The sequence below is a fragment of the Acanthochromis polyacanthus genome, chromosome 14 (assembly GCF_021347895.1).
Source record: "Acanthochromis polyacanthus isolate Apoly-LR-REF ecotype Palm Island chromosome 14, KAUST_Apoly_ChrSc, whole genome shotgun sequence".
Classification (NCBI taxonomy): Eukaryota; Metazoa; Chordata; class Actinopteri; family Pomacentridae; genus Acanthochromis; species Acanthochromis polyacanthus.
In genome coordinates, this window is record NC_067126.1 from 35139899 (window position 1) to 35164181 (window position 24283).

Below are 24283 nucleotides of genomic sequence, written 5' to 3' on the forward strand. Positions count from 1 at the left end.
TTTATTCTGACTGTTCTGGGATTTAGAGTTTATACTTTGTTCTCCTTATTTTGACTCCAGTCCAACTTGAGTAAAAGTCTCAAATCGACAGTCTTTGGTGTGGAGTTCAGAGTTCAAGACTGTGTTTTGTGCTGAATCTGACTCATTTTTCTAATGCTATGTTTGTAGCATTTAAATATACGCAGGACATAAAAATACCAACATATCTGATAATGTAATGCAGCTCAATGCAGGAGAACGTTTGAGTTTGTTGTGTAGAATCAGCTCTTTCTGCAAATAATCTGTTTAGGATTAGAGACTCCTAAATTAAATTCAGTTATCTTCCAAATATTATAAATATATGCTTCGGTACTCTCTAAAAATAATGTTCAGGCTCAACAGGAAAAATTAACAAAACAGTTTGCATTATTGCTTTAGACCTATAATAACATTTAATGATAATATGTTCAACCAACAAACTACACTGAGTTATAAGAATGTTTTTTTTTTCTCTACAGTCAGAGATAGTTTTTATTTATTTTATAATTAGTAGGGAAAACACACATTTTTAAATCTGGTTACTCATGAAAATGAAGTTAGCCCAAACAGCACTCCCACGTTATTTAAGTAACATTTTTTAATGTCATGAATTTCATTACCATAATTACGAAATGAGACCTTTCTTAGGGTGGCAAACGTTTGGTTTTCTCCTGTAGAGGATCCAGCAGCTGGCAGAGCAGTGACACATCAGGTCAGAACCAGGATCTGGGATCTCTGCCTCCTCAGGGGGGATACAGAGGGACATATGGGCTGAGGGGGGGCAGCTTTTATCATCTGGACCAATCAGAGGTAGAGACAGGGGGCTGTCTTATGGCTAGTGCTGCCTTCACTGGCAGTAGGAAATATCGATGTCTAAGAAAATCCTAGATAGATAGATAGATAGATAGATAGTACGACAGTAATGCTACAAACAATGAAGAACAACAAACAGTACTGCATAAAAGAAAACTGACTGAAAAATAGACAATAAATAGGGATATATATGTGAATTCCTGACCATCACCCTCTGACCCAATTTCACAATTCACTGAAACCCATCAGCATTGTCAGTTCTGTTTGCATTTTAATGTTTTTTTATACACTCGCACACCATTTTACAATAAAATAGAAAACAGTAACACGGCAGCTGCAATTTCCTTTATTTTTGGGCCTAAAAATGTTGATTTCAGGAATAGTTGTTACGATCCTGCTCCAGCCCCTGCCCCTCTTTCCCCTTTCTTCCTCCTTTTCCTCCTTTCTCCTTTGGTTCCTGATCTCTTTCTGTTTTGTCCTGTCTTTTTGGCTCCCTCTGTCTGTCACCTCTCCCTCATGTCTCTTTCTCACCCTGCTTCACCTGCCTGCTAATTACTGTAATGAGTGTCAGCTGCAGTAATCAGCTAACTCAGTTCACCTCCATCTATTTAAGCTCTCACTCATCTGCTTCAGCCCCTTGGACTTTCCACCAGGATGGAGGAAGCACATCCCGGTTTTCCCCCCACTTGGACTCTGTTTTGCTCTGACCTGTTTGTGGATATTCCCCAACTTTGTCTGCCAGTTTTGTTCCCTACTAACTCCTGGATTTCCAGAGCCCTGCTGTTTTGTCCCCTTAGTTCTGTTTCCCCTGGTTTTGTAAGTACATTGTTTTGTTGTGTGGTTTATCCCTGTTTGGTTTTGTAGTTGAGCTGTGGGGTTTTTTTTTTTTTTTTTTTTGTAGGTCTAGTCTGTAGTTTGTTTTAGTTTAGATTTGCTTTAGTTTATCTCCTGGTTTGTTCTCCCCTTTCTTTTGTTCAAATAAAGACCTGTTTCTGTTGCCACCTGTCTGTCATATGTGTCTGTGCCTGTGTTCTCCAACTCCCCCTGCAGCATATATTTTTTTTTATACACCTACATTATTTTACAAAAAAAAACAAAAAACAGTAACATGACCGATGCAATTTCCTTCATTTTTAGGTCTAAAAATATTGATTTCAGGAATAATATTCTGATCTATTCTATAATGTTGTTCCTTTACATTGTAAAGATTTTAAATGCATAAAATCTCTTACAATCCTGAATCATAAGCTACAAAAAATTCCAAGAAATTTGATGTAGTTGCAAACTGGGAACATGTATTTGGTTTTTGTTAAAGTCAATTATGTACTTTTGCTTTTAAACATTAGACGGTCTATCATCTCTGTAGGGCCTACTCATAGTTTCCTAGTGTTTTAATTTTAAGAATAAAAAGACAGTGCACATGTCAGAGCCACAATTATCAGTTTTGTTCTGTTTTTTTAAGTCATGCTGGATTAGATGTTTCCTGGGTGAATATGCATCTATTGTTGAAGTGGGTTGCCAAAAAGTAAAGAATGACTAATCTTAAGCCCCCCAAAACATCTTTTTAACATAATTTTCCGCATTTTTTGCTATTTAAGTTGTATCACTGTCCTCCTGAGGTGAAGAAAGAAGTCAGCTGATCCACGTTTCAGAATGGGAGACTCAGTTTTACGAGCAGCACCTGAAGGCAGCACAGTTCCCAAGGAGAAACCAAAGGAACGAGGTCGTGAATCCGGGATCCTCCGTTAAAAAAAATAAAAAACCAAAACAGCACGAGGGGAGGAAGGAGGATAAAAAAGACGGGGCGGAGCGGGTCGGTGTCGGTGCGGTGACCGAGCAGCGTGCACGGATCCCGGGGTAGCGGTCTGCAGGAGCTCTGACGGTCCGGATCCACCGAGAAGCGGGGCATGTTCTGCGTGATGTGATGGAGGAGAAAGCGCCCTAAAGTAACTTTGAGTGAGTAGATTTTATATTTAGTGTTTTGTGATTAAAGCAGCAGCAGCAGTTTGTTGAACCAATCAATGATGGATTCACCTGAAGCAGTGATTTCTGTGTTTGTGGTCCTCGGATGTTATTTTAAGCTGATTTCTTCCTGTTACTAAAGCAGTATTTCTACCCAGATTGCACAGCAGCTCAATTCATTGCACGTTTATTGCCATTTTTAACATTCCCACTCAGATTTGAAGGATATTTTTGCCCTTTATCACTCCCGATCCTGTTATACTTTCTGCAAATATGATTATAGAGTAATTTATTCCTAATTTCTTCATAGGCAAAGCTCCTAGTCGCAATTTGAGGGTATTATAAATTATACTGACATTAAATCTGAATATTTTATGGAAGTATGGCTCAGAAGGCAGCATTAAAGCTTTGCTGCAAAAATATGTGCAACTCAAATGACAGAAATAAGTAAATTAACCTGCCACACCCCGCAAATAAATTAAAGAAATACAGGAAATGTAACCAATTTGACCCAGACTGATTTCATATTGACCGTCCTGCATTCTATTTCTATACCTTGTAATCTAAATGAATATTGCAAAAATAAAACAACTTGCATATATATGTACGTGTGTTAAATTCACGTTTTATTTTAACTAAAAGGTAAAGTCTTGACACGTATTTCAGCTCTGATTGACCTTGCTGTTGTTTTGAGGCTCAGTAATGAAGCCTCAGCTGTAAATGTTTTGGCCTAAGTGTTCCACAATCAACTATACAATCCTCAAAGTGCTCATAAAAATGGAGATTTGAACCTTCGCAATTCATTCTCCATTTTTTAAAAATCACTGAAAGCTTCAGAGCAGCAGCTAAGTGGAACGAAGACATTACATGTGGAGTGCTATCAAAAAAGCAGCATGTTTAAATGGGGGAATTTTGGATATTTTAGCCTTTAAATGACATAAACTACCAACTGCTTGAAATTATAAATGGAGCAGCCGTCTGTGTTAGGGTTGGGGTTAGTAGTAGTTTGGTTTCTGCTTTGCAAAGCTCAGGTTGGACCCAAACACTGAAGAACTTAACGTCTTTACCTGCATGGAAGCAGAGAAACCGCTGCCAGGTTGAACTTTATTCACCTCAGAACATCATCCAACAGCCTGAATACTGTCCTCAACTTCCAACAGTCATGGAAGATTTTACCTGTGCTGTCTGTAGGATTTTACCTGCTGTTTGTTGGGTTTTTACCTGCTGTTTGGAGACTGTCCCCTGTGCTGTTTGCAGGATTTTACTTGTTTCTTGGTTTAATAGAAAACTCTGATAAAAACAGCTGAGGAGCTTCATCTGGATGATTTGCACCCTGGATGGGAGACCGTGAAGCTTCATTTTCTGCAGTCTTTTTGTGATGCCATTTAGTAAATGAAATAATAATGCACTCACTCCTTATTTCCCTATTGGGAGTCGGTGAAGTCTCTGGGATTCTCCTGGGACTCCTTCAGAACAACATTTTTCAGCGTGGTTGGGCTGCAGCAGCAGGCAGGTGACTGGAAACGCCTCCAGGGCTGATGGGAACGCTGGCCGACTTCCAGCCTGCAATCAGATAATGATAACGACTAAAACTGTTGTTTGCTCTCTAGCAGCATTTTCAGTGTTTTCTAGGAATGTAAAATCCTGTATAATGGAGCTTCAGGCCTGCTGTGCATAAATATTTGATGAAAACTGACTTTTTTTTTTTTCCTGAGGATGAGTTGCGTGACTAGAAAAGCATCTGAACTGTCAAAGGCGTTTCCCCGTAAATTGCTGCACCTCGCTGCTCTTCCTGCTCAGCATTTGGCACATTTTAACCACAAACGATCAACTCGTTAGCAGGAATCAAACGCTTGACTAATGGATTGGTTCTGCTCAAACAATAACAGTGACTGGCTCTTCTGAGGAATTTAAGTGATAAGCTGCTGTTTTAAATGAACACAGTTTACTGGAATTTACTGATGGATTCACGGAGATGCAGTTTTAAGGATGGTGCATTGTAGTCTTGTTTATTTCACGGCTTTAACAACTTGGATTTGGTTGCAGCAGCTTTTCAGGAACCCATTTTTGTGAATTGTAAAGGTTAATATTTCTATTTTTACGTGCACTTTGAGGATTTCTTGTCTTGCACACATGAGCAGAACTTAATTTCTGTAACTTCCTACATCATTAATATTGCACATACTTTTGCTTATACCTTTTTTAAACTGTTTTTATATATTCATATTTGCCTCCTTGGTGTGTATTGGTAGATGTGGGGATGAATATATTCTGTAAATGGGTTAATCAGAGACACAAACTAAGATTGAATCCTTGCACTTGCTGCTTTTCTTTTATAGCCTTTGAATTAATAAGTTTGCGTGTACTGGCGACAAAAGTTCTATTATTTTGTATTTTTTTGCATGAGTGATTAGCAGAAAGCATTCTAGGTTAAGTGAATCCGTCTGTTGATCTTTGAATGTGTGGCTGGCCGTGCTGCCTGTGCAGAAAAAATAATCCAAATCAGCACTCTTCACCATTTCCAGCCAGTATTTGTTGTTTTTAGGTCAAATCGCCTCTTTTCTATGGTTTCACCAAAATGTAAGATCATTCGCTCAGCCAAGTAGAATAATGACGGTAATCACCTTGTCCTGGTTGTGGCAGCAGGGAGAGGAAACGAAGACGTTTGTCGAGGAAAAAGCAACATTTATTTTCATAAAAATGTTAATCATGAATGATTGATTTATTTAATCTGTAGTTGTCTAAATGTTTATTTTCCGGTTTCGACTTGGAGACACGCTGGTTTGATCTGAATATTTGATGCTTCATTTGGTTTTGTTCTGACCACAGCAGGCTGTTTGAGCTGCTTTCCTGTAGTATGAGAGGTTCAAATGCAGCTCGTTGGTTTGTTTTATAGTGGTGTCAGTAAATGCAGTTAATGATGGAACTTTATATCAGAGTCTGTGATGAAATCTGAAAACACACCGCTGGTCAGTGTGTCATCATTTTATAGTATCTGTTATTTGTTAGTTTGGTAGCTGAGCTTACTAAATGCAATAGTTTGGACCTGTTATCATTTAGTTAGTTACTAAATGTAGTAGTTTGGGGGGATTTTAATGAATTAGTTAAACTTCATTAGTATTCCTCCCTTCATGCAGCCGATGACTGATAAACTAGTTTTAACACGGATCATTTAGTGAAATAAAGCTTGATTAAAACAGAAACTTCAATATTAGGTTTTATTGTACTTTGTTCTAACAATTTAAAATAAAACTGACAAAATGAAATTATGAAAGAAGTTTATCTGAGTGTTATCTTTGTATTTGCAAACATGGGCAAATATTTTTTCAGTTTATTTTAATTCACAAACATGTAGAAAAATGTGAGGAAAATGTCAAAGTTGTTCTCTTTAAATATTTTTTGTAACTATAGAAACATTTTCTAGATTAATTGGAGGCTTTCACTCATGAACTCTGGATTTCCAGAATCGTCTCCCCAGCCCTGATTGAGAATCTCAGTAGCAGGAAAGTCTTCACATTTAAACTTGCCATGCTCTCAGAGTTGTTTTCTTTGCACTCGATGGACTAATGTTCACCTCGCTGAGACACTTCACACTGCAGAGCGTCATGGATTTTCCTCCATGGAGCTGCTTTGTTGCTCCTTATCTGATCTCTGCATGGACTCAGTCTGGGCGGTGATGTGATAAAAGGTCAAGCGGTGGATCTGCGCGCGCACACACACACCCTCAGCCAGCTACACAGGAGTCAGTTACAGCAGATTTAATGAGACAGGTCTCTGTCAGGCTAAGCCAGCAGTGTGTGTTTCAGGTATCCTAACGGCCCCGAGGCCCCTCATGCTAATGTGGACGCTAGCGACAGACGTTTAATGGACTGGTTGTGTTTTGGAGACTGGACAGAGTGTAATTACCTTCTATTAACTCTCTGAGATCAGGTGCTGTTTTTATTTACTCCACTCACTCCAATTACTGTGATCCTAAGTTAGTCATTAAAAGATTAAGGCTGGATTTTATAAGCTGCTTTTTTTGAACAGCATACAAATGAGTAGAAAATGACAGCAGTTTATCTCAGTGTTGTGTTGACTGACGTGTTCCTGTTAGTATAAATTTCTCTGAATACTTGTACAGCTATATACGATGGTTTCAGTACCCAGTCTGTCCATCAAACTGGCTTAAAACGCAGATTAAAAAGCTGCACTCAAACACAGTCTGGTTTTGTATATTTGTATTTTTAGCTAACAAACTGCTTCTTTAAGCTGATAGAAGAAAGTATGATGTCATGTTGTGGATAAGTCTTCCAAATGAATGCTTTTGTGCAACCATAAATGAGCTAATGTTTGTGGTTTTGATAATGGACATAGAACTAACAGCTAAGCTTCAGTTTGATTATTTTACATGTGAATTTGCAATATTCTGGGATTGTGGTACACAGTCTTCAGTTTTCTGCTGATTGAAAGTGCAGGGAAAAGCTCCTAGATTTGGAGCTCATTTATAAACTTTCCTGCAGTGGTCGGGGGGTGAATCTGAGCGTGAATGGTTTTCTGTGTCAGCCCTGTGATAGAATGACAGTTTGTCCACCCAGCTTCTCATCCAGTGTCAGGCGGCTCCAGCCTCCATGACCTTCCAGGGGATCAGCGAGTATAGATAATGGATGGATGATTCCAACCGTGTACCGCACATCCAGTTCTAGCAGTTTTCTCCGACTTGGTAAAAATTTCACCTCGGCTGTCTCAGAAATGCCATTTACGTCTGAAGCTGCAACTGTTTAGCAACCTATGTAGAAATGTAATGTAGAAACCTTCTACTTTGTGCTGACATCATTCTGAAGGCCTTGACTGGAGGAATGTGAGTCTTGATTCCAGAGCACAGCGATTACACCTGCATGAAATACCGAGAAAATGTGAAGAATCTGTGATCCGCAGTACAAGGTTGATGATGGGAACATTTTTGGAGACTTTTATTTTGGAATTCAAGGCAAAGCAACTAGCGTGAGTGAAATGACATCGATAATGGGAGAATATTCACGACAGCAAAAGAACATCGGAGCTCAACAAATAAATCAACAAAATACGTATAGGCAACATTTTGAATGTCAAAATCAAATCAGGTTCGTTGAAACGGCAGGTTTAAAGCAACCAAAGGGCCGGACAGCTTAACAGCCAGCGATCAGTTTGGTTTGAAAAACTTTTATCTGCACAAAAAAACACTTAAGGGATAAAAAAAAACTACGAAACATAACATGGACTCTTTAAGCAGGTAAGATTAGATCTACCTTCCTGCAAGCCAAGATAAGATTAACTTTCATCCAGTTCTAAACTGTATAATGATGTATTTTATGATAAATTACATTTACTTGTGCAAAACTGTGAATGTCAAATCACGTCAACTTTATTTAGACAGCACATTTTCAACAGCCGAAGTGTTAGATGTGTTAACAGCCAGAAGAACTTTTATATGCGCGCACACACACAAAAACACTCAAAGAAAGGGAAAACCTCAAACAATAAAACATATGGGCTGTTTAAGCAGGTAAGATTAGATCTACTTTCCCACCTGCTACAACAGTAAATGTCAAATTGGTTAAAATCCAGTTCTAGACTGCATAATAATGTAAATATGTCATGATAAAATACATTTACTCGTGCAAAGTTGTGAAAATCAAATCACGTTTATTTAAACAGTCAAACACGTTAAAATCCGGTGATCAGTTTGTGAGAATAGAAACGAGAATAAAATACGAAAAAGCAATGACAAGTTATTGAATCAAAGTCTGAGGTACAAATAAACAAAATATTAAGACTTAGGACCATGAAAAGTCACTAATAGTCAGTGAAAACATGAATGTCTTGAGATTCTTTTTAAAAATGCCAGTTTAGAAACATTTGATTGAACCCCTTTGTTCTGATGTCCTGCCTGCAGGATAAACTCGTACTAACCCCCTGTGTCCTGTTAAAACATCAGTCACAGCTGCATGCACAACCATCCTCCCTCCTCTTTGCTACTGAACACAATCAACCAAAGAGGCGACGTGGGTGGATGACAGCATAGAGTCGCTATCCCAGTCATGGACAGCCCCTAATTAGCTCTGGAGTGATTAGAACCAGGCAGCTGCAGCCACAATGAGCCGCCTCTGGAGGTAGAACAGTTCATTTACGCCCCTTCTTACGCTGGATGTACACACTCTGGAAACGTGGCTCGCAGAAACGCGGCGTTTGTTGTTCAGTCAGAATAATCCGAACGGTTTTGAGTGATGCAGTTCAGTTTGGGTTAGAGCTATTTATGGTGCGCTTTCTGAGGGGAAAAGGGAAGGCAACGGCGAGGAAGAAAACCGTCTCAGAGGCAGAGTGAAGAGCAGAAAGGTCACTTGATAAAATGCTAATACGAGTGTTTAGCGTGCGTGCGCTGTCAGTCTGACAAGGCTGGATGGTTTGGCTGAGAGATTTCTTCAAATAAATGCAGCTCGGATAGAGGTTTCTTTCTGTCACATAATGAAGGACATGGACAGTTTATCAGCCTCCCTCCACACAAACAAACACACATTCTAACCCTGAGATTCTAACCTTGGAGGCTGATATCACTGGTGGGATGTGTTCTCTGTAGTCTGGTACTTAGATACAGCATTGCAGTATTTATACTCTCATTTTCAGGTATTTATATTTCAGAGCTTACTCCACTAGATTATTTAAAAACCAATAGTTACTTTAAATTACAGCTTTATACTCAGTTTTTATTTATTTGATTTATTTCAGAAAATAAAACGCACAAAACATCTTTGTTTTGTAATTTTATTGGATGTAATGTAGTATTTTATGTGTTACTACACACTTATACACAGCAGGTCTGTATAAATGGTGAGCAGCTAACAATAGGGTTAGCCCTGTTGTCTTGAGAGAGAGGTAAACACCACAGGGCTAACCCCAGCCCTATGGCATTTACCTCTTTCTACATTATTCTTGCTTATATGTAGCATCACCTGGACGTGACTTTTGCATGTTAACTGCTGTTAGGCAGGTTTCTCGTAAGTCAAACAAAAGAAAGAGGTTCTTTCAAAGTTACCTTAGCAAGCAGCAGCAGCAGCTTTCTGTCAGTGCAGTAATTCTTTAAAAGCATAACCTCGCTGACAGCCTGTGGCAGCGTAAAAGCTCCCTCAATGCTTGGCCTCTCCTCCCATCATCTGGTGTAACCGTGAGCAAGGCTTCAGACAGACTTCCAGCTGTGCTCACTCTCTATCCAACGCTTTCCCTCCCTAACAGCCATTTCTAACTCCACTCTCATTTTCTACACCTCCTTTCCCAGCTTCTTTCACTACATGCCCAATATTCCTGCATCTTCTACCTTTCTTTTTCTCCAAAATGTAATTTACCTCCCTTCCATTCTTTTTTCTTTCATTTTTTTTGCTACTTGGGGGGGGGGGGGGGTTTGCTGGGCACAGCTGAAGATAAAGTGAGCAGACTCTCTATTAACACATGTTAAACATATTCCATCAGAAGTGAAGCAAACATCAGCAAAACTGTAGAATTCAGATCATGTCTCTGGCTTCATGTTACACTACAGACTTGTGGTGGGAACCCAGAAAGGGATCATGTCACTGTTGCTGTATTTGCAATTGTTCGTAGCTGCAAATGGAGTGCAAGCAAATAGGAGTGGATAGAAGTGAACCATTTAATATGGAGCTCCTACTTATCAAGACTGAGCAAGGTCCGTTAGGTCAAGAGCGCCTCAAGAACATACTCGGTTTTCTTCTACATTCCCATGGATATGCACTAAGAATTAGTTTAGAAGCATTAGCCAGTGTCCCCCATGTGCCGGTTCCAAGCTCAAATAAATGCAGAGGGTTGTTTCAGGAAAGGCATCCAATGTACAATCTATTCCAAAACAAATATGCAAATCAATCCAATGGCTTCCATACCAGATCAGTCGAGGTCTGGGTTAACAATGACCCACTGGGGTACTGTTGGTCGAAGGAGGAGAGGAGGAAGATGAGTTTGTTGGCAGAGAGAGGAGAGGAAAGTCAAGAGTCTAGGACTGAATCCCAAACCACCCCCTACACACTCCCCCTCCACTACCGAGTGTCACTCCAAAAGAAGTCACACTCGCAGCTGTGGAGGGCACCTATTGTTGAAGGGGGAGGGTATAAATACGATCGTCAGGAATGGGACGCCCTGTCGCCTCACCGGAAAACGGAAGACGTCATCGCCATGGTAACACAAAGACGCCTACTGTGCACGGCTGTAGCGCTGTGGCAGAGGTTGCAACTAACAAGGATCGCTGCTGCTTCCAGAAGACGAAAGCATCCCACTTGTTTTTCACTCACATGTTTTCCAATTCTATTATCTGGCATTTCAAATCCAACAAATGAATGAATGAATAAATGAATTCTGTCAGTTGTGTTCAAATTTTAAGGTGTCAGGGGGTGCACAATTAAATCAAATGTCAGCAGAGAAGAAGATTTGTTTCTTTTGATTTATCTTTTTTCACCACTCTTTTTGTGATGTTCTGTCAGTGTGAAAAAGGCGTGGGAGAAATAAAGGACGAATGTGGAACTCACATCAATATGTTGTTTCCTCCTCCATTTCGACGTTGCACTTCCTGAAAAAGTTGTCCAGAGTGAGCATCAATGCAGACTCGCTATTTAAGGGCTGAACAGTCCACTCCCCCTCCGCACTACGCGGTTTGGGACGGCCCTTAATATGGAGGACCCTCCGCGGGAACGCGCAAACGGAGGGGTAGTGTGTAGGGATAGTGTGTAGGGGGCGGTTTGGGATTCAGCCTAGGACTGAAAGTAGGAACTCTGTTGAACTGCCAGGCAGCAGACCTGGAGGAGGTTTCTGGATGTAGTAAAAAAGGACATTAAGTTAGTTGGTTTGAGAGAAGAGGATTCAGAAGATTGGGTTAGATGGAAGCAGACGATTCACTGTGGCGACCCCTGAAGGGAAAAGCCCAAAGGAAAAAAGAATTGGTTTTCTAGTGTCAAGTTGTAAGACAAAGTTGTTCTGTAGCATCCTGAGGTATCTGATTGAGAACAACTGACCTGAACAAAGGCATCGTTTGAAGCATTCTAACGTCGTGATCTTTCAACGCCACGAGAATCCAGCTTCCTCAAGATAAATGAGTCTGGTGTCTGCGATATATTTACACCTTTGGCTAACCAAACCTTGTCATGCAGTGGAGGTATTTTCTAAGTCTGAGTTTTGGAGGCTATTGTACAACAAAAATTCAAACAGCTTAAGTCATCCAAAGATCAAGTTTAGGTTTTTGATTGCTATTAGTTTGATAGAATTTGCTCCAATAGCTTCATGTCATCACAGTGAGACCTAAAACAACACATAGAATGACCAAAGCGGATAAAATTACCTTGATTTTGTCTTTTTTTCTCTCTTAAGAATCAAGATTTGATTAATTTTATGTTGCAACAGGCTGAATATTGGCCTGTTGCTGATGCTTTTTTTATTTGGTCTCTGCATTTTCATCCCTCATTCATTCATTGTGTCACATTTGCCGCCTTGCAGCAGAAAAAAAATACAGTAATATTGCAATAAAAAAACAGCTTCACCTCTAAAAATGACTTCTGTATGTCAGATATTTTCCAAAATGTTTGAATGTAGTAAATCCTATTTGCAGGAAGCATGTTCTACAGGTTTATTTCAGGTTTCCACAGCTGTGTCTGTCATCACCTGATCTGACCTCAGCTTTGAAACCGTGACAGATTCAGGCTGCAGCATTTTTTTTTCGACAATTTATTCTGACAAGAAGAATCGCTCGCCAAGTCCCTCCCAGTGGCAAGCCCAGAAGTGATTAAGCATTAGTGTCTGCTGCACAAAATAAAAACACAAAAATAGCTTTCTGATTTAGTGGATTTTTGCCCAACAGCATTTTTCTTGGTGAGGTATTGTTCTCTGAGAATTTCCATTCATACAGTGAAGGCAGTGGCATTTTACCAGCAAAATAAATTTCTCTCAGAGGAGATTCCTCTGTGTGTGTGTTTGTGTGTGTGAAGCCAGATGCAGAATGTTAATGAGACTGGAAGCCTGCATGTTACCTGACAGCTTCTGCTTTTTTTTCTCTTTTTTTTTCCCCCGTTTGTGCCCAGAACCCACCGCTGGACTATCAGGATTCAGGTCAGAGAACATTTTTACCAGTAGGAAGGATAATCCTGAAAGCAGCTGAATCGACATGCCCGTGTTCAGCCGTAGAGCTTGGTTTGCTAATCAGTCAAGTCCCACGGGAAACGGTCTAGTTCAAGAGGCTGAAGACCCGGCGCTGACTCTCAGTGTAGCTGCTTTGCCTTTAGCAGTTTGGTTGGAAAAATATGGATTAAACTCTACACATCCTCCAACCTCTTCCCTTCTCTGTCCTCTGGATAGTGCTGAAATAGAAAATTCCCTTTCTTCTTCTTCTTTTTCAAATGTTATTCTGTTAAACGCTCTTGTTTCATGTAAACTTAACTCGTAGAAAATGAAGGGTGGTTGAGATGTGTGAAAGGAAGTATCATGTTCTGAAGCCCTATGAGACTACACTGACATCTTGGTTTCACTCGCTTTTACCTTTTAAACTGTGGAAATCTGCATTTTCTTGCAACAGGAGGCCATAGTGAAACTGTTGAGCACCACATTTCCCTTCTTGTTTTGTTTTTTTACACCATTTTGCTGCATTTATTTACTCCTTTTCCTTTATAGCCCCTTAAAGCATCATGAAGGAAGAGGCTATACAAGTAAAAATGGTTATTAGTACTTGCTAATATGTTATATATTTTTGGCTCAAAATGGGTCTGTGGGGGTTGACTGCAACCAAAAAAGGGCCTGTGACAGAAATACATGAATATCCCTCTTTATTTCTGATCATTTGATTAAAAAAAAAGTGTTTTCTTTTTAAGTAAATAAATCCCAATCTTCTGAATTGACTGAAAAGCAATTAAAAAGCAAAACTGAAACTATTAAAAATATTTATTACATATTTACATTCTTATGTTAGCAATGACAATTTCTGCATTTCACTCAGTATTATTCTCCCATTTATCTCACTCTGTTTTTAATCAATTCAGCTGTCTATATGCACTGTACATCTGCGTGGTTTCATTCGTGTCGTTTGTCTGTAAATGTGACGCAAAACATGAAAAACATGTCCAGGTCTGTTTTCTGCAGTTTAAGAAGCATAACTGCAGTAGTCTGAGTACATATTCAACGGTAAAAACATCCTTTTTATGGCAACAGCTTCACTCATGATACAGAGACGCTGCTGTAATGGATTTCTGTGTGACCTTATTCAAAGTTCAGCTACTTTGTTTGTTTCCTGTTCATTCCTTGGACCCTTGTTTATGACTGTCACTGAATAATCCTCCATGTCTGACGCTCCACAGACCTGCCTTCAACACTTCGCTGCTCGTTGTCTTCATTCAGCCCAAGTACACTGCGATTGAGATTCAAAAAGCCGTGCCCACCGCGTGAATATTCTGCATTATAATACGCCTCAGCCAGCCCCCTCCATTGATGTGTAAATGCTGATGTTTCTGAAGTGCGCCCAAGCTTCCTACTATTACTATGAAGACTGCAGCGGTGGAATATTAATGGCAAATGTGTTTTATTTCCGCCTCCCACGCAGCACAGACTTTATGAGCGGTTGTGTCTTGGGAAAAGAGGGATAACATTGAGCTCTGTGTTTCAGAGGCTAATCTTCCTGGGACTGAAGGTGAACCAGCCCTCTGGTTTCCTTTTGGATGCAGAATATCCACTTAGCCCGCTGCTCCATCTGCAGGTATGTGTCAAAAACTGACTTCACTGTTTGTCTGTGGAGGTGATTCATTCGGAGTGAATATTAAAACAGGCTCCCATTTCTCAGATGAATGATGCTCAGTCATATTTCTGCATCTGTGTGGCAATATCCTGTTTGCCTAATATCTATTCAGATGCATGCTGGTACGTCTTTGCTCTGGTGTTCGTATCAGATGAAGCAACCGGTTAAAAAGTGCATCTCTTTTAATTTCCCTGTGGCGATTTTTCAGGCAGTAATCCAGATATTTGGTGTTGAAGCTGATGAGATGATGCACAAGAGATCTGGGTTTGTGAGAGACTGTAGGGGAAACTTTAGAGGGAAAAAAAGGGATGGATAGTCATGGAAATTGGATTTCATGGGTTGGGTTCATTCAGCGCTCTCTGTGGCTGCAGGCGTGTGGATGATGATAGTATGCTCTCCTCTCTTCTTTAAATCAGCCAATCCAGGATGAAGAGGAAGCATGTGCACACTCACAATGTATCCGCTCACGTTCACATCTGAAAATATAGGTCACAGAAATGTCTTTATGTAACACCTGACATGCACGTCGCGCTTTAATGGCGGTTCTGCAGCAGCTTTCCTGTCAGGCGATGGAAAATTAAATAATGAATGAGGTTAATGGGTCATGATGGACACATGTGGCCCTGTTTTCCATTTGTTTCCCATTTTCCAGGCAGGTCACCTGTTCCAGTGCGCTGCCTGCAGCAATCAATAAAAGCACACATGCACTAATAGCAGAGCTGGATGTTGCTGAGCAGAGCAGGTCATGTTTGAAAATGAACCGACAGCAGGAAGCCGCTGCCTTGGTGTGCATATTGGTATTTGTAATGTTGAAAGCATTAATCAGTCAACGGATTTGTTGAGTAAAGCAAAAGTAACTGATAACAGTGGTGGTAGTTAGTTACCATAGTTGTTTAGGTCATTGAACCCATGTGCTGTCCTGCAGGTCAAAATTGACCCGTTTTAAAGTTTGAAAATGTGGAAAAATAAAAAATGTTTTCACAGTGAAACTTCTGATGTCCACATTTTCAACATTTTTGGGAAATCTTTGAACATTTTTGGTGGGGAAAAAAAAGAAATGTTAAAAATGTTTCTTAAGATCATTCACCAAAAAAATCAACCAAAATCCAGTGAATTTCGCTGGATTTTGGTTGATTTTTTTTATTGGTGAATTTTCTTAAAGAAAATATTTTACTGATATATTTATAATTACTTTAGATATTTTAAGGATTTTGTGGAAAATTTTTGCTCATTTTTTTGGAAATATTTACAAGAATTTTCCTGCCAAATTTGGGGGATTTTTTAAAAATAAAAATTTTAAGCGAAACTTTTAAAGAAATTTTTGGAATTTTCTTCCTGAATGTTTTGCAAATGTTCAGAAATTTGGGGATTGTTCTGCTGAATTTTTGGATTTTTTTCAGACAAAGAAACAGTTTTTTTGGGTAATGGACATTTGCTTTTAAGTCAGTAGAAATTGAAGCTCTTTGGGTTTTGATTGTTGGTTGGAAAATAAAACATTTGATTTCATAAATTAACCTACTGGTCCCAAAACAGCTGGTCAGGTAATTGTTAATACAGATAACTACTGGCTCCAACCCTCAGTGATGGTATATGTAACTTGCTGTATGGTATGGGATGCAGCTTGTGCACACTCAAGCACATTGTGAGTGACGGCAGCTGCAATTTTTGCTGAGATAAGTGAGCTTTACTTCCCCTGAGACGCCCCATCTCGTCAGCACTGCAGGTCAGGATGTGTTTGAGTCCACATAGCTGTCCTACTGTAAGACTGGTGTGGGTTTCTATCCAGGAGAGCCATCAGGAAGCAAGAGTCTACTTTTACACAAGTGTCTCTGTGATAGCGGTGCTACTGTAAGTGCAGCTTTAGATTTAATTTTAGTCCACAGAATATAGTCCTGAATAATGGGAATGCTTTTAGTTTTGCAGATATGTACACATTACACACCAAAGATTAGGGCCAACTTGATGGTGGCGCTAGATGAAAGATCAGATATTCGGCAAAGCTTTTACAGCTCATCGTGAGGGCAGTTTATCGAGTAGCTGCAGCAGAGAAGTCCGCAAATTCATGACGTTTTATCATCTTGATAACATGAATGTCTGGATAAAATTTCACTGCATTGCTTCCAGTAGTTCTGTGACTAAAGCTGACTAAAGCTATTCATCGTAGTTTAAATATATGTGATAAAACAATCACAGAAAAACTGCAATGCACTAAGTGTTCAGGCAGCCGTGAAATATGGAATCAGTTAAACGTGGTGCAGAAATGACTGAGATGTGCTGAGGCTAAAGTCATACTTAATTACACCTACCCCTTATCACAATGTAAAATTAACAGACTTAATTAACAGCACAGACTGGAGGCAAGACATTTTTTTTTCCTGATTTGCACTAGGCTTTTTAAATTCCTCCACAAATTCCCCTCATAATGAATACCTCTGTATTTAATTCTTTAAAACATTCACTAAGTTTTCAAGTCACACTAATGTCTCTGATGGCAAATGTGGTTCAAATGCTTGATTTGATGCTTTTAACTTTATTTGGGCAACACCAGAGCTCTTAATCTGTTAAATCTGTTTGATAAATGGTACTAATGGTTCGGCATATCGTTAAAGAATAAAAAAGACAAGCCTCTACACCACCAAGAGCGTGCAGAAAAACATCTGCAGCTGAACTGCCAGATTACGTTTTAATAAACATATCTTGTCCATTTTTAAAAACTTTATTGCTTTAATGTCTCTCCTTTTCACCCAACCAGTCATATACAGGATAAGGTAGGACTAATCAGAACTCAAAAATCAAAAGTCCTAAATATGATGTGAAAGAGTTGTAGTTTTACCTGAACTGTGCAATTTTTCTGAACTAAACTGTATAATTTTGGTGCCTAAACACGCAGTTTTCAGTAGTTTTCATGTCTATACCAAACAGAGTGAATACAAAAATTTAAGTCTGTTTTTCTGAATGAAGCTCAGTTTGTGGACTTAAACCTCCATCCTGCCTCATTATGTTCAACTTGTGGCTCCTTCGAACTGGATGCCTTTCACTGTAAATCCCTTTAACTGTATAAGTTCTCCTGCTGCCTTAACCAGGTGGGTTAACATGGCAGTTGATAAATTAGTTCAAATCCGTCTTAAGAATTGTATAACTGTTTTACTAGCTGTGGTAAATGAATGGAACTTAAGAAAACAAGTTCCTTAAACCTAAGGTATTAAGTTGAATCGACTACTCAGGAGTTTTAACAATGAATCCCAGGAGGTCTGCTGATATGTTAGCTTTGTTTTCTATGATTTAATTTTATTGAGCTGAGTCACCTCTCAACTGTTTCCTTGAAATTGTGTTTTTAAGTTCTAAAGCAGAACATGTAAGTTTAATTAACTAGAAATTAGCAAAACAATGACTTAAACTAGAAAAAGAAAAGTTGGTTTAACTGAATTCCCCAGTGATCAACAAAGCTTATGTTATGATGATTTACCGTCACTGCGTCCAACAATGTCTTTCTATAAACCAAAGTGTAGTTTAATTGCACAGAGTTGAGAAAACCGAACACGGTGACTCACCAAACTCTCTCAGGTTAATCTTTCTATCAGCAGACAAAGGCCCAGCTAATGGTGTAAATATAGTTCAGTGTGTCGAGCCTGTGGCTACTATTCCTGGATGTATGTCACTGTGTTCCATTGTGCATTGTGACCTCCATCAGCCTCCACCCAGTCGCCCATCCTTCTGCTGACTGTCAGCCATAAAGGAGCTCTCTGTGGCCCACAATGCCATTGTAGTTGCCAAGCAATCAGGCTCCAGATAAACTGGCAAGGGAACATTTTTACGACGTCCTGTATTAACGCACTCCTCCCCTCTTTCAAATGTAAACATTTCCAACAACAGTGCATTATTCCTGCCTGGGAGACCGACAGTAGCCAGCATTGTCCAGCAGTGGTGAGAACACCCTGCTCATGTACTCTATTAGTGTTCATCACATAGACTAATTACAGGACTGGTTTGCTTCCTGGTTCAGGGGGACCCTCGCTTTCAGCAGGGAGCTTCATGCTTTTGGGCTTCCAGGGTTACTTAGTCAACACTAAAAGCTGGTTCTCTCTCCTCCATCTCCTCCCCTGAGTCATGGCAGTCGTGCTAAATTTAGCAGACCTCAAAAAGTAATGGTGTGGCAAGTTCTTATTGAGTCTCCCTCCCTCTCGTCCGTCTCCGTATATTTTCTCGGTAAAAGGCTCGTCCGTGACTCACCCTCGGCAGTGAGGTGCCCTATGAATTATTGAACCGATGGTGGAGCCTTCATAAATTATCTAACCGAGCGTCGCCTGGCAAGCGGGGCAGTTCAGTGCATACATCTCATCAACCCTTTGGTGTCAGAACCACGCGGGCCTCTGTATGGGTTCAATGATGGGAAAGGGCCAAGCTGGACACACACACACACACACTCAACATTATGCATTCTGCAGTAAAGGCTTTCCATCTAGAAGTGACAACGCACAAACTAGAACCCTGCAAGCCGAAGTGCATCAAAACAAGAAGTGCTACCTGTCATGAATAATGTCTCAATTGAAAAAAAAAAATTCTTGCAGAGGTGCAGACATTTCTACTTCTATCTCTGCAGCTTTGTGGAGCCTTGGAGCCTCTTTTAGCTCCTTGTTTTGGTTCCTCAGCTGGTAAATTCTGCTTTCCTCATTAAACAAGCTTTAATAAGTCCGCTGTACACTTCTGACAAAATTAGAGACTAGTTGATTAGAGAAGTGGAACAATTTAGCAGCTGAAGAGTCACAGTTATGACATATTTTAAGAGTTGCTGGCACCAAAAAGAGCTTAGAGGAGACTGAATGTTGAATTTACATTCATCAGCTGGACTGAAGCATTGACATGATGATAATGTGGAGGTCTTGTCCTCTCCATTGGCTCAAATAATCAATGAACACAGGGTTAACATCGTGCAAAGCATTTTATTAGAGACGTGCTGGAGTCTTGTTGTCTGGTATCCTCATTGTAAAAACAAAGACCCCACCACCCACAACCTGTTGTTGCTGCCTTTGTTTTGAATGCACTTAGAAGAAAAATGTAATTTCCATGTTAATTAATGAGGTTGGTGCTGGGCTACCAGTTTCCAACAGTTTCCAGTCTGTAGAGCTAACGAGCTACTGGGGGTAGCTTCATTATTTAAACATGAGCGTAGTATTGATCTTCTCATCTAACCGTTGGACAGAAAAGCAAATAAGAATATTTCCCAAAATGGTGAACAATTGCTTCAGCAACCCAGCAGCAGATTTATTTGTTTATAGTAAAGAAACATTTTTTCTCCACTGTTTTACAGATTGTAATGCGCTCAATCGGGGTTACAAAAGGAAATCGAGAAAACTGTCCTTTCCTGCAGTCAGATTTGAAAAAAATACAATGAAGCCTCTGGTCTGCCGATGTGCTAGCAGGCTAGCCTCACTCATATCAGGTTGTGTTGGTATTCAAAGGTTAAATTAAGTGACAAGTAACAAAAACATGTCGACTTTCAATTAATCTGTCAGTTATTTTATGGTTTAATGACTAATTGCTTGGCGGTTTATTCACTTTTGTGTGTAAAATCATCAAGATATTGCTTATTTTGTGCAGCCAACTCATCAATACATCCACTGTAACTGCATGATAAATCAGTTTCTGTTGTGTTGAAGGCTTGTCAGGTTATTGAGACATCATTCATCAAAGCCTCCATCTATTTGGAACGTGAGCAGCACGGTCACTACAGATTCTGTTATTTCATGTAAAAGTGGATTTCAACGTGGCCGATCTGGCAGCGATTGCATGCTGTATATTCATATGCGTGGCCATAAACACCTCCCCCCCCTGTCATGTGATTAATTCTCCCTGTGGTCGACATATTGATTGTTTGAAGTGTGCCGGAGCTGCTAAATATTGGAGAAACACTTTAGCAGCCTTGAAGGTTTTTGTGTTTCTGTGGATGCAGAGCAGCAGGTGCTCGGTGAACAAACTGCCTGCACTGACCGCTGATAATGGTTTCACCAGCATCTGATATGTTTCTCTCACTGTGCCACTTTCTTTTGAGGTTGATAAGAGAATGGGAACAAGATAAGCAAAGCAGAAAATGTGGTGTTTTTAAGCTTTGGCATGATGAAAGTGGTTGGTTTTTGGTGCAATTTGGCACTTTAAGTGACAACAATCTGCTATAAAAAGCTAAATTTCTTTTAGGGCATTGCTTTGTCTCATTTCTAAGTCATTTGTGGCTCAGTTTGTACTCCCAAACACACGGAGAGCCAGCCGTCTGATGCCCACATGGTGTTTCGTGACTGTTATTCCCACAGGAAGTCAGGGTTGTGGGATGGAGTCTCTCCATATGCCTGGTCGAAGTCAAACACACCAGAGCGTTGTCATTTCAGCCCACCGCAAAAAAAAAAAGAGACAAATAGTGTTGCAGCAGAGCCTCGGCTTTACACTGAGAGGGTTACGCAACATTTATGCATGTTTGATGCCTTTAAAATTGTTCATTCTCATGACGCACGTTTCCTCCGACAGAGCAGAAGATCTGATTAGATTCTGAACATCCTGCTGGGTAAATAAATGTGCATTTTAGTGAGGGAAATTTGGATTTTTATTGAGATGCAGACTTCATTATAAAACCACTGGGTTTTCATATTTCATGATAGATGAAGGAATTCTACTGATTGCTGTCTATTGTTTTCTTCCTCCTCTAATGAAATTCTGCACTGTGAGTCATGATGCATAATGCTGTCTTTCAGAGGGAATAACACTCCTATATTTTATCATTTTATTTTTTTATTTGACAGGAGAGTGAAGAGAGACAGAGGGCTCTGAACACTCAGCTGTTGGGTCGCCTTAACGCTAATCTTTGACTCGGATAAAAACAGGCAGTTAGCTTAGCCAGCTGTATTCTTGTTATTGTAGAATTTTCTCAGCATTGGTACTTTAAGATATTAATAACACACCCTCTAAATCAAGCAACATCACTGATTAGTTCATACTTTCCAGAATCACCATGCTGGATAAATACTTTAGTTTAACACCTGCTTCCGTTAAACTCAGTTTTTTTTGTTTACTTTCTAAACATATCCGTGTGGTGCTTTTTTTTTTTTTTAATATATTGACAGACGTATCCTGAGTGGCCTAATCATTCGATGCTATGGCGGGGCATTTCCAGCTTGAAACTGCAGCGCGCCAATGACAGTTTCAAGAACTGAGGTTGAAACTTCCAGGTTTTTCAAACGTACTAAACCCAAAGAATCATGTTTACTTACAGGGTGGAGATTTATGTATCGCTGTTCTCCTTCAGAGTCAGTTTCTGGTTCAAACACGTATCGCTGAGTGGCCTTATTCCACATTTCTGTTGTCTAGCATGGAGTACTTCTACAGTGTTTAAGTGAGCTGGTGTGCTCGAGCTGCAACGAGAAGGTGAAGGGTGAGTGGAAAGAGAGGCGTGGACTTCATAGATTTTATGAAGATAGATTTTAGAGCAGTAAGAGATTATTTTCATTTAGAAAAACTTCTAAATATGTAAGCTTTATACATCGAGATTAGTTTTTTAGGGGTAAAGTTTGACAATTTTCATCATCTTGGCTATAAAACCATCTTGGTCAAGAAAACAACGCTGACAGCCCGCAGAAAAAATACGGGAATGGAAGCGGACAGGAGTTTCAAGTCAGATGTTTGGTGACCCATCCATCCACCCCAACCTCCTCCTTTGCTGATTTGTAGCTGTAAAATACCGTCATGCTACTTTCTCCTCCTTGAGCTGCTAGAGGTTTAATCTCTAGATCTTAATATATATTGTTTTTGGACTTCTACTCCAACAAGTTCTGCTTCTGTTTTCCTTGTGAGCACAACGTAAAGTGTGGCACATCTAAAAATTTCAGTATTTTAGCTTTTCAGCGTTGCGGTGAGAAGGTATAAAAACAATGTTTGGAAATGATTGTCTCGGAAAATTTAACTCTTGCTCCCAAAAACGTGAATTTAGTAGAACAGCATGTTTCAGTTTCGTCAACATTTATGCACAAGTTGTCCAACAGAGTTACAATATTTAGCCCAAGTGTGCTAATCAGTAAATTATGAATCCAGATGGGCTGTTCAAAGGGTTAAAAGTGAACATAAATGCTCTGTAATATCTGGCAGTGGGTTGGCTATCGCACTGTGCAGATTAAAGTATTATTTCTGCATCAGTTCTTCCAGAGTGACGGTGAAAGTTTGACTGTGATCCATTTCTGCAGCGTTCCGGGGCTTCACCTTATTTGTCACATTTGGGGTTTTTCCAGGGTAAAAGTCTGAGGAGCTCCAGACTGTGGTGGATTAGTTTTATCCAGGACGCTTTTGGACGTCTGTATGTGATCCAGGTTATCAGCTGGTTTCTGAGGAGACTGAAACAGAATGAGGGACCAGTGAACGCTGCAGGATGATGACAGCAGCACCTGCCTGCACTCTGCTCTGTTTGTGTGTTCGCTCTGAAAGGCATGAGACAGCCGCTTCCCGGTTTCCATGCCAACCTTGCGACGGGGCTGTTCACGTTGGAGCATGCTCAGTTTGCCCCCCTCCCCTCCTTCCCCGGTAACAATAGCCAGTGAGAGGCTCACGCTCGTACATGCACTCTCCTCCAGCTCACAGTGGGAGCGAGGCGGAGAGGAGAGGCTTCCTGCTGAGGTTTCCTGAGCTCCAAACACGCACAGCGACCAACAAAACACAGCAACGGTGAGTTTCCATCTAATACCCTTGTATATTTTCAAGCTTTTATGGTGAAGAGTTTGTAGCATCTGTAGCTGGAGGAGAGAGCTGTGGAGTGGAAAAACTAGAGCTAAAGAGGAAGCATGTGCTGTGCTTTGTAAGTGACAGGACTGCAGAATGTCATCATTATACTCAGGTATCCCACCCATGTTTGAGCTTTGGGAGGAATCTTTTGCCTTTAGGGTTTTTTTTAATGAATGGTGAAGGCAGGTTATTCCGCTGAATCGGAGGTGTAGTAGTTGACAAAGCATGCATCGCTCAATAATTCATGCAGCCTTGTATGGAGAGAAGTCAGGGATGACAGCAGGTGTAATGTGATGCTTTGCATGGACACAGATGGGCTCTTGTCACAGTGCAGCGCAATTTACAGCCTTCTATCTCCTTCATGCTGCATATCAGACATTTTACTGCCTGCTGTTTGAATGCTCACTTCACCTGAAGATAAAAGTCAAAACGTGGAAAGTCTTTCCTTCAGAATAAACACAAGTGTGACAGAGAGGCTCATCCGTCTCTGAAATGTTATATGATCCACTAGAAGAGGGAATGTGAGGAGCTTCATGCCTGGCTGGCTCTATAAAATGTAGTACACGAGTGTGTGTGGTCCGTCTGCCTACCAGCAGGAAAGATGTCTTCGATATCCTCCCGTAGTCATTTCTCTCTCTGAGGCGCACTTACGGATTCCCTACCCGCCTCCCACAAGATTAATTATTGTGGCTGATAAATTCCTGGCTGGTCGATAGAGTATTCCTCTGCATCCGGCCGCCTCTTGTGTTTGTGTTTGTAGAGCAGCACGAAGATCGACTGGCTGGTTTGTGGTTTCATGTGTAAACTAGAGGAGCAGGGATGGGCTGGAAAACATGTTTTTCATCACAGAGCAAACGCATGAAAGGAAATCTGTCTGGTTTACTGATATTCTTGACTGCATGGCATTAAAAAAAGGCCTTTACCTGACTTATTTAACTATGGTTTTGTGTG

General features: G+C 40.3%; 1 protein-coding gene across 5 annotated transcripts in view; it reads left to right on the plus strand.

Annotated features, from left to right (window-relative positions):
- The first annotated feature begins 2525 nt into the window (after positions 1 to 2525).
- The window catches only part of si:dkey-91i10.2 (uncharacterized protein LOC555224 homolog), a 69581-nt gene continuing 47823 nt past the window's right edge, over positions 2526 to 24283 (plus strand). For 2 of the 5 annotated variants that reach the window (XM_051959123.1, XM_051959122.1), the window contains exons 1-3: positions 2526 to 2787; positions 14450 to 14539; positions 23185 to 23275. The gene's annotated coding sequence lies outside the window, so the exon portion shown is untranslated. Of the gene's footprint in view, positions 2788 to 14449; positions 14540 to 23131; positions 23276 to 24283 lie in introns of those variants that run through there. The other 3 variants (XM_022195864.2, XM_022195865.2, XM_051959124.1) reach the window with 3 other exon arrangements.